The sequence below is a fragment of the Monodon monoceros genome, unplaced genomic scaffold, assembly GCF_005190385.1.
Source record: "Monodon monoceros isolate NGI ecotype Baffin Bay Population unplaced genomic scaffold, NGI_Narwhal_1 Super_Scaffold_15, whole genome shotgun sequence".
Taxonomy (NCBI): Eukaryota; Metazoa; Chordata; class Mammalia; order Artiodactyla; family Monodontidae; genus Monodon; species Monodon monoceros.
This window is the reverse complement of record NW_021703771.1, coordinates 7,056,214-7,062,956: the sequence shown is the minus strand read 5'-3', so window position 1 is coordinate 7,062,956 and position 6,743 is coordinate 7,056,214.

Genomic DNA, 6,743 nt, shown 5'->3' with positions numbered 1-6,743 from the left:
CTAGGGCTCCTGGTGAGAGTGAGGCCGGCCACTGCAAAGTCGCAGGCCCCTGAAGCTGGCCGTGCTCACACCTCCATGTCTACTGTCTGTCCAGCCTTCCTTCCTCTCTAATCCCAGCAGAAGCAACCTGTTTTCTGTCCAGCTCTTCTTCCTCTCTCCTGTTACTGAAAGACCTTCTCCATTAGGCATCTCCTTTCTCTCCAGCACTTTTAAATTTAATTTTTTATATTTAAATTAAATTTAAATAAATTTAAATATTTTAAATTTAAATATTGTTCTTTGCTGAGACCTCCTAGATGCCTGTGAGCATGCTCAAATCTCCCCATCTCCAGACAGCTCTATGGAGAAATACATGCCCACATTTCTCCTTCTCTGCAGGTACCGGAACAATGGACAGAGATCGGTGTCTTGGTCCTCTGACCTTTGCCTTGATCTGCCATCAGATTTCTACACTCACAACTTCACCAAAGTTTGTTGCGACCAAGGCCACCAAATGCTTCTTGACTGCCATAGAAAACCCCTTTAATCTTTCTGATGGACTGAATGTTGTCTCCCACAAATTCTTATGTTCGAGCTGCACCCCCCAATGGGATGGTGTTCAGAGGTGAGGCCTTTGGAAGGTGATTGGGTTTCGATGATGGGGTTAGAGTTCTCCTAAGAAGCAGAAGAGAAACCAGAGCTCGCTTGCACTCTGTCTCTGTCTGTCTCTGCCATGTGAGGACAAATGGAGAAGGCAGCTGTTTGCAGGCCAGTAGGTCTCTCATCAGGAACCAAGTCCGCCAGCACCTTGATCTTGGCCTTCCCAGCCTCCAGAACTGAGAGGACTAGATGTCTGTTGACAAAGCCCCCAGTCCGTGGTGTTAGTTACAGCAGCCTGAGCTGACTGAGACAACCCTCGCCTTATTGATGATCACTCCCCTTCTGGAAGGTCCTCCCCTAATTTCTGAGACACCACCCCGCCCTGGTTCTCATCTTCCCTCCAGCCCTCTGACCCCCCACGGGTTCCTTCCCTCCACACGTCCCTAATATCACCTGGGAGGGTTTTTCTTCTCCCTTAGGCACTACTGCCGAGCAATTCCAGCACTCAGGCCGGAACAAAGGGGTGTGTGTTCAAATAACTCCTAAGCTCACACCTCAGCCCAAGCCTCTCTCCAGCCCTCCTGACCCATAAAATGCACAACTTCCTGGCCGTCTTCAGCGGGGTGTCCCTGGACCTGGAACAGTCTGCCCGGCAGAAACTCATCGTCCCTGCCCTACGCTTCCCACTCCTGCCCCATCCGCCATCCAAACCCGCCCACAGCAGGAAACTGACTCGCCCGGACTCCCCTTTCCCCAGGCTCAACGCTGTACCTAATCGATGCTGCACTTCTCCAGTTTCTTGGCTTTATCTCCTCTTTCTCTGTCTCGCAGGGCCTGCCTTACTCCGGACCCTGGTCCTCCTTTCGCCCGACCCCTGTTCCAGGTGTGTGTCCTGCCTTCCTTACCTTACACTTTGCTGTCAGAGTGATTTTTCCAACACACATCTGCCTACGTCTCCCTTACTGACGACCTTTCAAGGACACCTCATTGCCTGCAAAACTCAGGTCACACTCCCTCGCTAATAACAGGAGGCCTTCCGTGGTCTGGCCGCTGTGCGTTGCTCCAGCCTCGTCTGAACTCCTAGCAGTCCTCCAAATACGTCTCTTTATTCTTTCCCACTTTTATCTTCTTTTGCTTAGAAAGCTTCTCCGTGTTCCCTTACACCCTTATTTTCCTCCACACCTTCAGGGCTTATCCAATAGTGTATCACAGACCAACAGGGTAAGAGATATGAAGCCACGCACTTTGGGGCAGTCAGGGAAGACCAGGGGTGGCCCAGCATGGTAGAGATGGGCAGGTTTTCTAACACATCGGATGTGAGACGTGAGACCTAGAGCACTCAAGGATGACTTGAGGCTTCCGGCCTGAACAGCTGGGAAGGTGCAGCTGCCATCAACCCTGGCTGAGGAAGCCTGGATGGTCTGGGATAGGCCAAATCTGAGATGCAATCAGACACTCCAGCAGGGCGTGGGGCAGGAAGTTAGAGGTAAGCTTGGAATTCAGAAGACAGAGCTGGGGGTCAAAGACAAAACCTGGCAGTCAGAAGCATTTAAGGCCGTGAGGCTGAATCAGATCACCGAGACAATGAGTGGAGATTCAAAAGAAGAAGTTCAAGGCCTGAGCTCTCTGATGTTCAGAGGAACGGCCAGTGAGATAGAAGAAAATCAGAAAACTCTGAACGTCCTGGAAGTCGAGTGGAGACAAGGATGAGATAAGATGAAACCCGATAGATGGAGTGAAATGGGGACTGAGAATAAATCATTAGACGGTGCAGGATGGAATTATAGCGGGTGGTAAGGGAAGACTGAGTAGAGAGAGTTCCAGAGAAAATGTGAGCAAAGGACTTGGCCGAGTGAATGCAGGGCAACTCTTTTAAGATTTTTTTTTTTTTTTTCCCTACACAGGGAAAGAGAGAAAACACAGCAGTGGAGCCAGCTGGATAAAAAACTGGTGTTTATTAAGATGGGAGGAAGTACAGCATGTATTGTATAATGAAAGAAAAGAAGGAAAATGAAAGGCGGGGGCTGACACAGGAGCGGAATGAGGGCCAGTGAAGGGGTGGCAGGGGCCGAGTGAAGGCCGGCCGGGACTCCGGCACCAGCGGAGATGAGCTGAAGCTGGAAGGCGGTGGCTGGAAAGTGGAGGCTTGAAATGGAAGTCCCGGCGGCGCGGCAGTTTGATGTAAATGTTACCACGTACATGACGACCCGGGGTATGTAGGGTCTGGGGTGTCACGGGGGTAAAGCGGAGGAAAAGACCGCTGGACCGGAGGAGAGCAACGACCGGGAGGCCAGAGCCTGGGAAGGGTGCTGGGGTCTCTGCCTTTCGTGGAAGGACTCGTTGGGGACAGCGTGACAGTGACCCGGGGGCTGAAACCTTCCCTCAGAACATCTCTCTCCCACTCTCCAAGGGGAGGGGACTGTTTCTCGGGCTGTCAGCTCCCGTGTTAGCTCAGCAGATGGCTCGCTTCTCGCTGCCCCGCGCCCCTGCCCGGCGCCGCGCCCTCCGCCCGCCCTGGCGCTGGCAGGAAGGACAGCGCGCTGCTCCCCAACGCAGCCTTCGCACGGGGCGCCGGACCCACCCTTCGCTCCCGGCCTCCTGGCCGCCCTCCGGCCGCCGCGAACTCCTCCGCCCAGAACTCCATGACGTCCTGGCACCACCGCGCCCTCCTACTCACCGCCACCCTCTCTGCACTCGCCCACGCCCGGACTCGCCCCCCAAAGGACTGGCGGTGGTCGCATCCACGTGTTCGAAGCCAGCCCGCCTCGTACTGAGTCTCCCGGCGGCGTGTGATAGAGCGCATCGCGCCCACTGCCTTCAAACACCTTCTTCGCTTCCGGGATGTCCCCCTCCCGTGGACTTTTCCCCACGGATCCTCTAGACGCAGCCCTTAGAAGGCTCCTTGCCGCCATCATCCTCATTTCTGTGGTGACCTCCCCTGGCGCCTGACTTAAGTAGCATCTCTAGGCCTACGACTTGCAAACTTGTACCCCACCTGCATCCTCCCCTTGGATTGCCTGCTACACATCTCCACTGGGGGTTCTAGTAGACGCCTCAAACTCAGTTATGTCCACCGTGGAACCCTGATTCCCTGCCCCCCAAACCTGCTCGTGCTCCAACACCCCCTCTATGGGTAAGTGGCACCTCCATTCACCCGGCTGCTCAGGGTCAGACATTGGACTCATCCTGGATTCCCTTCTTTCTCTCACACCCAGTTTATCAGCAAACAAGGCCAACGTTACTCTGGGAATACATCACGTATCTGACCTTTCCTCGGCACCTTCACCCCATCACTCCAGACCAGTAGAAAGATAATGCGAGCCTCAGGTATATTTCTACATTTTCTAGCAGTCATATAAAGAAGCTAAAAAAGAAGCAAGTGATCACAAATGTGGAAAACAAACTTATGGTTACCAGGGGGGGAAGGGGAAAGGGATAAATTGGGAGACTGGGATTGACATACACACACTGCTATATATAAAATAGATAACCAACAAGGACCTACTGTATAGCACAGGGAACTCTACTCAATACTCTGTAATGGCCTGTATGGAAAAGAATCTAAAACAGGGTGGATATATGTATATGTATGGCTGAGTCACTTTGCTGTACAGCAGAAACTAACACGACATTATAAATCAACTATATGACGGCAAAAATTTAAAAGATAAAAAAATGAAAAAGTAGAAAACTCATTTTTGCAATACATATCAACACGATAAAAAAAGAAGCGAGTGAAATCAATTTTATATATATATTTTATTTAACCATACATATACAAATTTTTATCATTTCAACGCGTAATAAACATAAACATTATAAAAGAGATGCTTTACATCATTTTTCAGCTGTCTTCCAGATCGTGCATGTGTTTTATGCTTAAAGCACATCTCACTTTGGACCAACCACAGTGCAGGCGCTCAGTCGCTACATGTAACGCGCGCGGCTGCCCTATTGAACGGTGCGTCATCTCCCATCTGGACGCACTGGTTGTATATTAATTGGTCTCCCAGCTTACATCACGCCTCTCCTCCGCTGCCCTCCCACAGGTATTCTCCCCTTATCAGCAACGAGAACGATCCTTTAAAAATGTAAGCAAGGTCACGTCCGTGGCCTGCCCGGACGTGAGTTCCATCGCACTTAGAATAATGTCCAAACGCATCATCATTGCTTTAAAGTCCCGCATGATCGGACCTCCTTCCCGGCCCCTCCTTGGGACCTTCTCTCCTACCACAGACCCCTCGTCACTCTTTGCCACCCCGCTGGCCCCCTGGCTGTTCTTCAGACATAAACACGCATACTCTCTGCACCAGGGTCTTTCAATTGCTGCTCTTCTGCTTGGAATTCTTTTCCCTCAGACCTTTCAGGGTTTACTCCCTCTTTTCATTCAGATCTCTGCTCAGATCAGCCCCAAAGTGGGGCTTCCCCAAAACAGAACCTCTACCACTGGGTCTTCCTCCCTTGCTTTAGGTTTCTTCCTGGCATTTGACCCTGAAGGTCAGCACGACCTGACCTTGGTTTAGGTATTTATTTGTTTGCTTAGTTAAGTCCCCACATTAGAATATAATCCCCAGGAGAACACGGACCAGGCTCTATTCTCTACATTCTGACTCATTTATCTGAGTTACAAGTAAATACTCAATCAATATCTATTGAATGAAGAGTTGAATTGAGAAAGAGAGACACAAAGCAGCACCCTGACATTCAGAGCTCGCCTGACAGGGTTGGGCTGTGTTATATTCCAATCAGACAAAAAGCATCTCAGAGAACACCAGCCTCAGGCAAGCTTACTCTGACATCACGACGAAATGGGACAAGTAAGGCCACTTCATAGTTGTGTCTAAGGACAGACAGAAGCAAGATCAATGAACTGCCCCAAATGCCCCTCTCTTGGACAAAGTCAGTGACTGCTTCTTTACAAATTACAGCTTTATCCTCCTTCTAGACTGCCCTCCTTATAGATAAAGACTTGAGATACCCAATCACAGAACTGTCTTGCTTTCCGACAGGAACCAGTCTAGAGCGAAACCCCTTCTCCCCGTCCTTAGACTGTCCCCTGCATCACTCAACCAAGGCGCTATACATTCTCTCTAACACTCTCTTACTGAGAAACCCCGTGATTCTCCATGGCGTATGGCCCCGCTCACTGCCATGAGTCATAAGCTCAACTTATTTCAACTTCAGCTGTGTTCCTGGTGGTCTTTGGTGGTGGGTGTTGACAGAAGGAAGGAATGATTGAAACTTTGCATGTGGAAATTATAGATGATCATTATTCTCTTACTTTTCTATTTTTTCCCTGTATTTTCCAGTGTTTCTGTAAAAAAACAGGTAGTATTTTGGAATCAGGAAAATTTGAACACATTCAATTTTAAAATAACAGCTAGTATATCAGAGGCATACCTTCTTAATAGATAGGAGATCTGCTTTTAAAGCCAACTATGACACTTCCTAGCTGAATAAACTTGGGAAATTTATTTAGCCTTTTTGGATCTCACTGCTAAAAGACAGGAACTATCTTTGAGATCCCTCGTGGCTCTAAGAGCTTTAATTAAAGTTCTTCCAAAGTAACTGTATTTAACTTGACATGGCGATATTCAGGAATGAGGCAGTGAGATGAGCACTAAAATACGATCATGTGCCAGTGTCTTCTACTTACTTTTCTTTGCATGATATTGGACATATTATTTGATCAATATTTTTTGAAGTAGAGTTGATTTACAATGTTGTGTTAATTTCTGCTGTACTGCAAAGTGATTCAGCTATACATATATATACATTCTTTTTTAATATTCTTTTCCATTATGGTTTGTCATGGGACATTGAATATAGTTCCCTGCGCTGTACAGTAGGGCCTTGTTGCCTTCTATACATAAAAGCTCACACCTGCTGACCCCAGCCTCCCGCTTCTTCCCTCCCCCACCCCCTCCCCCTTGGCAACCACCAGTTTGTTCTCTCTTGGACAAATTATTTTACTAACTCGACTTCTTTATCCTTACCTGTAATTGGTAAGTTGTAACATCCCCCCTTATATGGAGATTTCTGGGTGTGATTTTGTAAATACGTGTGTTTGGTGGAGTGTCAGGCATGTTCATGCACCATCTCTGCTCAGCGGCATAGCTATGGGAGCCCAAGATGCTGCAGACACGAAGCTGCCCTTTCCTTAG